The sequence below is a fragment of the Nomascus leucogenys genome, chromosome 12, assembly GCF_006542625.1.
Source record: "Nomascus leucogenys isolate Asia chromosome 12, Asia_NLE_v1, whole genome shotgun sequence".
Lineage (NCBI taxonomy): Eukaryota > Metazoa > Chordata > Mammalia > Primates > Hylobatidae > Nomascus > Nomascus leucogenys.
The window spans coordinates 48560164-48570107 of record NC_044392.1 but is presented as its reverse complement, the minus strand read 5'-3'; positions in this window follow the sequence as shown (position 1 = coordinate 48570107).

Below are 9944 nucleotides of genomic sequence, written 5' to 3'. Positions count from 1 at the left end.
ACTCTTCCTATGAAAGGTGTCCCTGGTTCTTCTTCTTCATCCTTTTGGACACCTCTGCAGCCTGAGCTAATTCTGAGACTCATCCTGGTAAGTGTGTCTGTGCAAGACCAAAGGACGTCTCTGGATTTGGGAGTTTTGTGGTTTTCAGATGTTTAAGCATTCTTGTACATGTCTTCTAGGAGCAGAATTGCTGAATCTTGGTGTATTTAGTAGCTAAGAATTTACATTTATAATAGAGTGCTAATCTGTTTTTCAAAATTATTGAATTTTTATGCCCAATATCCTTAAATGAATTTGAAACGATCAACTCCTTTATAGTTTTGTACTGTTTGCCTAGAAAACAATTTTGGCCATTGTTTTCTATGTTTCCTAATAGTACTTTAGTTTCTCAACTAGTTATAAGAGAATTCATACGTTTTATCGCCTCTTGAGCTTATTTTACTAGATTATACTTTTTAATGTATGTTTTCCATTTTGTCTAAGCTTTCAATGTTGGCAGTATATGGTTATTGACAGTCTTTTATTTTTATATTTTGTTCTCTGCTTTATTATGGTTATGAAGATACATAGCTTTTTAATTTATATTTGATGATAACTTCTCTTTTTTTAACCTAGATTAGTCTTGCCAGGGTGGGTTTTCTGGGTATTTGTTGTTGTTGTTGTTTGTTTGTTTGCCTATTCTGGAATTGGGACTCCTTTATTTAAAAATATTTCTCATCCTTAAGAATGAGAGTTCTTGCCAAGTTTTCCTTTCAACTATTTTCAGAACCCAGGGTTTGGTGGTCAGGGAGCTACCAAGGAGGATTAAGTCCCCTCTTGAGTAAAGCCAGGGAAACAGAGAAACCCTGCTCCTGTGAAGAACTCAGGAAAATGGTTGGGAATTAAATTAGTTTGAGTTTCACATCCTCATCCCTCCTTCTCCGACCCCCTAGAAGGTGGTAGACTACAATCTAAAAGGTGGGTAATATTTTTTGCCAGGGTGGGGGAAGGAGAAGTACCAAGGTAAAGTCCTCACCTGATGAGCTGGTTTCCTGATGCTTGGACTATAAAGTGGGGCCTTGACCTCACTGGGGGCTTGACACAGACACTGGAGCCTTTCCCTCGTAATTATTTCCAGTCAGAATCTCTAACACTCCCCAGCAGAACACGAATTCATGGGCCTAAATTATAAGAACATAAAGTCACAAGCATTTAAAAAGATTCCATTAACATCAGAGGTATTAGAAATAATTCACCATTGTTTAAAATGAATACATAAGAATCTTTGATATTCTGTGATGTAAATTCTTAATTCATCAGCACTTTTTGCCCCTGACCAATACTTTTTTTAAAAAAAAGTATTGTAAATATACTGAATATGAAAAGAAATTGAATCAAAAGACAAGAAAAAAGAAATTGAATCAAAAGGCAAAACTCCTTATGTGATATCTAAGGAATAATAAATACAACTAAATGTACAGTAAGGAACACACAAGTTAGAAAATATAAAAGAATAACAACAACAACAAAAACCCCTAAAGGATAAGACAGAAGGTAATGAATATAGAAGACCGACAATGGAGATCTAATTTACATATAATTTGTATACCTGAAGAAGGAAAGGAAGACAATGAATTAGAATAAATACTTCATATTATAATTCAGAGACTTTTATTTATGTATGGAGTAAACTTCTCTTTCTTCCACTCAATGCAACCATAAAACCTGGGAAGACTGACAGGAAATAGCTAGTTGAGAGCTAGAAATAGCAGCAGACAGACAGGGGAAGGACATGAGAATTCAAAAAGTAGAACTGAAAAGGTGCATAGCTTCCCTTTCCCTCCTTTGGTTTCTCCTGGCCTGAACTTAATGCAGGTGGAAACCTGAAAATGAGCACAGTGGGCACATACAGAGCTTTTGAAGAAGTCAGCTAGTTCTGGCTTGAGGAGCAAAAAGGTAAGCCCATAGAAGGTGTGGAAGTCCCCCATTTCAATCTCCTTGTTCTTTCATACCCCATATCTCAGGCAACTCTATGGTGGAAGGCAGTGACAACAGCTGATAAGGGAGCTAGCAGGAGTATAAAATGTGAGAAGAGGAACCCCTTCTCCATTTTGTGGAGCTGTACTCCCAAAAGGGCGGGGCCAACCCCTATTGCTTTCTTTCTCTCGCTGTCTTCCCAATTCTTGGTCCTAGACATGGGCCCAGTCATATAAATGTGTGGCAGAGAAGGGTAACTAGAGGCTCAATTTCTGGCAAGAAGACCATGAAGATGAGCCTCCCTGAACCTGAAAGTACTGAGGAGATTGCAGAGGGAGAGACAGAAGCTCAGGAAAGAGACCCCATAAAATTGTTTACGAATTCCAGAGTTTGCTGCAAGGACACACGTGCAAGGATCTGATCCTCATTAGCAGATAAAAACGTGATAACTTATTAATAGAGGTTCTACTTCCCAGATCTCAGGCTGATGCTGGTTGGCACTCACTCTGGACAGTTATGAACAGCACGCAAAACTTCAAAAACTTAATTGATAATTGGAATAGTTTTACATGGAAGGTTGCCCGTTAAAATGAAAACATCAACATTTTCCATCAAATTTAAACAAGATCCACAGTCTTGTTTAGAATGTTCAAAATATCCAGCACACAAACAATTACTTTAAAAAAGAAGAACCATGAAAATGTCACTCACATGGGAAAAAAACAATAAACAGAAACCAATGCTCAGATAACACAAATATTGAAACTATCTGGCAAAGACTTTAAAGCAGCTATTATAAGAATGCTCAAATGAGCAATTATAAACGCTATTGAAATAATGTTAAAATAAAAAGTCTCAGCAAAGATAATAATATAAAGAAGAACCAAATAGAAATGTTAACACTAAAAAATGCAATAATCAAATTTTCAAAAAGCCACTGGATAAATTTAACAGCAGAATGGAGATGACAAAGAAAGAGTCAGTAGACTTGAAAACGGATCAAGAGAAATAATCTAATCTAAACAACAGAGAGAAAAACAAACAAAAAATTAGCAGAGCGTCAGAGATCTGTGAGACAATAACAAAATCTATCATTTATGCCATTGAAATCCCAGAAAGACAGAAGAATGAGTGTAGAACTGAAAAAAAAAGTGTGAAGAAATAATGGTTGAAACTTTTCAAGTTTTGTAAAAGAAATAAACACAGATTCAAGAATCAGAGTGAACCCAAAACTCATGAAATCACCAAGAGTGATCCCAAGCTAAGCTCAAAAAACCCTGGTAACATCAGCTGAAAACTAAAGACAAAGGGGTAATTTTGAAAACAGCCAGAAAAAATGATGCATCACTAAAACAGGAGCAAAGATTAAAATCATTGCAGATTTCTTATCAGAAATCACAGAGGCCAGAAGAAAGCAGCTTATCATTTTTAAAGTACGGAAGGAAAACAACAAAAATGACAATTGTCAACCAGATATTTATATGCAGCAAAGAATTTTCTGTCTTTCAACAATGAAGGTGATATAAAGACAGTCTCAGATGGGAGAAAACCAAGGGAATTTAGGACCTGCCCACCTGGACATCTGTAGTACTTCCAGCTCTCTGCATGTATGGGCAAAGTGGCTCCAGAACTCAAGGGCAGCCTAACTACTGATGAAGAGCTGCAGGTGCTGGCTGTTGAAGGTGAGAAAACACCAGAAGGTGGGCTGTGGGGTGGGCAGTGTGCACAAGAGCAGTAAAAACAGACAAGAGATAATTTAGGTGGTACATGCATGTTGACTGCCAAAATTTCCCCTGAAGTATGCTCTTTATATTTTAAGAATCCTAACAGAAGACTTATATTGCTCATTTCCATTCTTCATTTAGACTAACTATGCATACACATCAAAGTTCATTTGTTCACAATTAGTTTTCACTCATATATATTTTTGCTTTATTTATGGTTAAATTTTTCATATTGTGTGCCATCTCATTTTATTTCATTGTTTTCTGGGTATACCCATTTATGTTTTCATCAATTTTAAATATTTAAATTATTTTTTCACTCAGATAACATAATACATATTTGCTTTTATTTTTTCTGAATAAAGATATATGCTTTTCTTCTCCTTTCAAGTCTTCAATAAATCTAGAATTTGTCTGAAGTATTTGGTGATGCCTTCCCTCCCTTGGTTTCTCATGGTAGAGATAGATTGCATTGTTGCCAGTATTCATGCCCTTGTGCATTGTGACTTTGCAATTCCTCTCACTGAGGAGCAAAATATATTTCCTAATCCCTTGACCTCGAGTTTGGCCTTCTGGCTTTCTTTGGTCAATAGAATAAGGCAGCAGTGATGGTATCCCATGCCCACAAGGAAAACATGTCCAAGATAGCCTACAGGCCCCAAAAGGAGGGATGAAAGACCTGTGGAGCAGAGCTGAGCCACCCAGCTGAGCCCAGCCTAGGTCACATTTGACCTCCATCACCCTGAAGACCTGCACTCGCACAAACTAAATAAATGACTGTTCTCTGCATTTTGTTTATTACGTTGTCGTGGGGCACTATAATTGAGGCCATAGTTAACGGATATATTGCTGAGCTCTAATCTTTGTCTCATAAACCATGAAAAGCTTTGCAACATTCTAGAGACTTCCCACTTAGGTTTTAGCTTATTGTCCTACCTATCCCCGAACTTGTCAAATACCTTAGGGAAAACTAGGTGTGCACTTGAGGGCCCCCATGTCTCTGCTACAGGCTCAGCTGATTTCTTTGTCTCCCAGCTATGTTCTTTCCATGCTTAAAATCTGGATTCTCAGTGTTTTACCTGCCCAGAATTGACAAATACTCTCAGGATTAAAAGTGGTTGCAGAAGTCAGCTCCTCTCCCTGGAGTCTCCAGTTCACACTGCCTCAGCACTTCTCTGCTGCCTTCCAAAACACAATGTCTGGTTTAATCTGAGTTTTATATTTATGTTAGTTAGGAGACCTGGTCTCTCAATAACTATTTCATCTTATCCAATGAGGAAAGTTTGCAAGGGAAGGTATATTTTGTAATTAGAAAATCTACCAATGTAATCAGTGTATTTACAGATTAAAGAAAAAACAAAAAGATCATCTCAATGGATGTAGAAAAAAACATTTAACAAACTTTAATACCATTCACAATACAGACCTCTGAAAACCTGTAATCAAAGAGAATATTCTTATTCCACTAAACAGTAATTAGCAAAAGTCTGCAGCATGTTTTCAGTCAGCCTCCTTGAACTGGAACTCACAAGTTTAGGTTACTTTTTCTTTTTCTTCATTTTGACCGATACTAGAATTTTATTCAACTTTTTTGTTATCAAAAGACATTTTAAAATCTATTAGAGCCAGGCGTGGTGGTGTGTGCCTGTAGTCCCAGCTACTCAGGAGGCTGAGGTGGGAGGATTGCTTGAGACCAGGAGTTTGAGACCAGCCTAGGTGACATAACAATATCTCTTGAAAAAGAAAATATATTAGGATAATCATGCTTCGTCTCCTTGTTGGAGCTGCAGATAGGCACTTTTTTAAAAAACATAAAAGTGCTTTCATTATATTGCCATGACATTTTTAAAGTCAGATGGACCTTAGACGGAGAAACTGATACTCACAGAGGTGAAGTGACTGATCCCAAGTCACAAATGAAAATGCAGGCAAAGCCAGAGCTAGAGGATTTTTTTTTTTTAAATTCCCAGTCTACTGTTGGACCCTAAACACTTTCAGGCTTGCACAAAACCTTGCACTGTCTCCTTACTACTGATAGAAGGAAATCAATTAAATAAAAATTTTTCTCCTAATTTTCAACTTCATCTACTGACTACAACTTGGCTTTTTAATACAGTCTTCCTCCTTCCATTTTTCAGCAATGCAAACCCTCAATTGGAGTCACATAGATCTACTTACTCTGCATTTACTGACTTTAGTTGCACTTTTAAAGTGTGGAATCATGCGCGCATCCCTGCTTGAAACATGCTTCTCTATTTTCTCCATCTACCCCAGCAGCTCTCTGTGGACTGATAAACTCTTGTCTGTCAGCTCCAAACCTACCCTTCTGGGCCCTACTTCGTGTTGGCCTGGGCTTTGCAACTGTGGTTCCACTTTGCGGGCAGTCCTCTATTAGGTGTTGTCACTAGGGGGCGCAAGAGACGCAGAAGTCAGGAGAGAAGGAAATGCCTGTAAGCGTCACCCTATAGATTTTTTTTAATCTGGCAGCAGCAGTTGGTTCCTGTTCCCAGTTTTCTCCACACTTCCAGAACTATGCTCTTCTCCTTTCCTCAGAAGCACCGGACCCACTAGCCAGTGTCCCACCTTAGAAGTTTGGTTTCTCGCTCTGCAGGTCTCTCTAAATTCCTAGGTTTCAAGAAGTCCAACTCCTTTCCCTTATTCCCTGTCCTTAGTGTGACAATAGCTGCTCCGTGTGATGCTAGAATTCTCCATTTGCCTTTTCAATGCTCTAATACTTGTTTAATCCAATGCTTATTGTTTCTGTCAAAATAAGGAGTGTTTCTGTTTTCCTGAATGGACACAGACTGATACAAATCTCTAATAGGTTAACATGGAGGAACTGATGGACAAAAAGAATATCCTGAAATAATAATGTATTTACTTCATTTTGTGAACTTGTAACAATTTTACTGGCAGAAAAATGTGATTTATAAAGTGAAAATAGGTCTATATAGTTCAACAGCAATTGTACCTGGTGTTTTAAGAAATCTTAGATATTTATACTCTTTCTTGCTAGCAGAAAGGCATTGAAATGTCAAATGTTTAAGTAAAATGTAAGAGCAAAACATAGTTTCTTAAAATTGGAAAGACTTTGTGAAGGGAAAGAGTGTAAGTATCCAGTTCTTACAGAAGACCTTTGATAGACACGGAGAACACTGACATTCAATGAATGTAATAGGATCCCTTATTTTGAAAAAAAAATTAAAAAAGGGTCCTCTTTATAAAGTTATAGTTAATATATGTTTTTGAAAAGAGAAAGAGAGCGAGAAGCTGGATCACAGACTGAATTAGAAAGAAACGAAACTTATTTATTTATTTCCAAGAAGGAACAGGACCATAGAGTCTTGAGAAACCAGATTCTTGTCTCAAGGGTCAGGAATCCTATGCTGCTTTATGGAGTCCCAGCCTAGGAAATAATATACTTTGATGAGATTTCATTCTAGCTTCAGAAGAGTAACTCAGTATCTCCCTGGGAAGGATGGATTGAAGAGACAGGGAGGGAAATGTCAGGAATTACCCTGCAGATGCCCCAGCATGGGAGGAACCACTTCCTGCTCCACCCAGAACCATGGCTCACTAAGGCCCAGTCAGGCAAGTGCCTGCCTATAAAATGTGTGTCAGGAACCCGCTTCTCATCTGTCCTGACACCCTGGGGACTGCCTGCTCCACACCTGGGTCTGACCAGGGTGAGTGGATCTTTTGGGACCTAGACAGAGCACAACTGAAAGGGTAAGCAGCTGTTGAAAATCACAGGGGGAAAGGAAAGACACAAAAAAAGAGGGTAATAGGAGTAGAGAGGTTGGCCTAGGCAGATCCAGCCTGGGAATTAAGAGTCCCTGGGAATTAGAGGGATTAGCCAATCCAAATTCTTGCCAATGTGTGGCTTCTGGCAACTGAGTCAGCTGGCTGGGGAGGGATTATTCCACGCTATTCACATCTCATAGATCCATTTCTAGATGCTTAGAGAAGATGGCAGAGGCACACAGAGAAAATGGCAATACCCAGTATTACCATGAATGCCAACTGGTATCCTTTCCTCTGCCTCAGATATAATTCCCTCCCTCCTTCCCTTCCCCAATCTCTTCCTCCCTCCCTTCTTGGCTACCTTTCTTTTCTCGTTTATTTATTCATTCATATATTATTCCCATATCACCAGCTATTTATGGAGCTCCTACTAATTACCTGGTGTTATTCTAGACATTGGAATATGGAAGTATGCAAAATAGAGGGGAGGATAATCCCTGCTCTTATGATGCTTCAATTTCAGGGGGAAATCTACATTTATTGGACATCATCTATGTGACAAGAACTGTGCCATATCTTAGAGACAGAGAAATGAACAAGATGGAGACTTTGGCTTGACTGTGTGTGGGACGGGGGAGGGTCAGGGGGTTATGATTTGTTCAATATATCAGCAGCCCCAGGGTAGATTCCAAAGGAGGAAACAATGATCTAAGATTTAACAAGTCTATAAAACACCTGTATTGGCTTTTAGGTTGACTGAATTCCCACAAAGATGTCCTGCCAGCAAACCCAGCAGCTGTGCCAGCCTCCTCTTAAAGGGCCTACTACTAAGTGCCCCCCAAAGTGTCCCCCTAAGGGCCCTCCTAAGGTGCCCTGTTCAAGTCTCTTCCTGCTGTCGGCCTAGCTCTGGGGCTGCTGTGGTCTCAGCTGATGATGGCATCAGGGCTCCAGCTATTGCTTTGGGGCTGCTGCTACCAGGACTTTGAGCATCACCTGAGTAACTGAAACACCAAGGACCTGCACCAGTCTCATGCATCTCGTTCATCAGTGCCTTTCATCCCTTCAAGAGCTCTTGCCTCGGAGCATTGCTATGCCTGGGCTGTGTCTCAGAAGCAGCCATTGGCACAGTGACTTGGGGCTGGGCTCAAAATTTGCTCTCTTGAAGTTTGGATGTGATTGCTCTGAACAAGCTGCTTTGCCACAATAAAGATTTTCAAGTTTCCTTGCTTCTATTTTTAAATATTTTATGTTTCCATCTACTTACCAATTCCCATTTCTTCTTCCTGAATACATTGCTAAGGTTCCTAACTTTGGAAGAATACAAGAAAAATCAACCCTCCAACATAAAGAAATTAACTTTTAAAAATACATAAATGCTTTTTTTTAATAAATAAAATAAGATGAAATAAATAACCTAAAATATGGACACACTGTTGAAATAAATAAATTAAGGATATAATGGTGTATCAGGGAAAATATTACTATAATATGTTCAAAATATTCCTTTAAATAATTGTCTTTTAGGTGGCTATGAAAGAAAATGTCTTTGCATACAAAAAGACATTGTTTCCTAAATGCTCTTATGATAAAATATGAGATAAATGTATAATTTTGTGCTCAGTCTCTGTGGCTGAGCTAGCTGTTACATAAAAGAGGATTTCTGCAGAGGAATGTCATGGTTTCCCTGAGTCCAAATGAAGGAAGCATATTATCCCCTGCTCTGATTCTTTGTTCCTTCTCATACACAGGTAAAGCAAATTGAATTAAGCCCTCTTGACATCCACACATCAAAATAGAAGCCCATTTCCAAATGTGCAGTGATCTGGAGAGGATGCCTATGTGGTTCTTCCTCGTCCTGTTCACTCTTACAGCCTCAGGGTGAGGATGTCTCAAAGACACCCAGCTTACAGTTTCTCCAGCCTACAGACCCTTCTGATTGATGTGGTGGAGAGCTATTAAGCAATCTTAGCACCCACCTCTGTTGGACCTGCAGAATAGTCAGTCAGGAAAGGCCTTCAGAAATAAGGTTAGGTCTCAATGGGAATTCCTAGCAACATTTGAAAACCTGCAATGGGATAGTTCCACCCACCTGAATGTCTATACAGATGTTCCTCAACTTATGATGGGTTTATGTCCAGATAAACCTACGGCAAGTTGAAAATATCCTAAGCCAAAAACACACTTAATATAACTAACTTACCAAACATCATAGCTTAGCCTAGCCTTCCTTAAACAGGCTTAGAACACTTACATTAGCCAACAGTTGAGCAAGATCATCTGGCAACAGCGTACACCGTAGAGTATTGACTGTTTACTCTTGCAACCCCATAGCTGACTGGGAGCTGCAGCAGCGTGCCAGGCATCAACACAGACTTTCATTCATAGGATGTATTGCTAGCTTTGGAAAATATCAAAATTCAAAATCCCAAGTATAATTTCTACTGAAATAATAAAGTTGAAAAATCCTAAGTTGAACCATCATAAGTTGAGAATGATTTATAATTAGTAATTACGTATTTT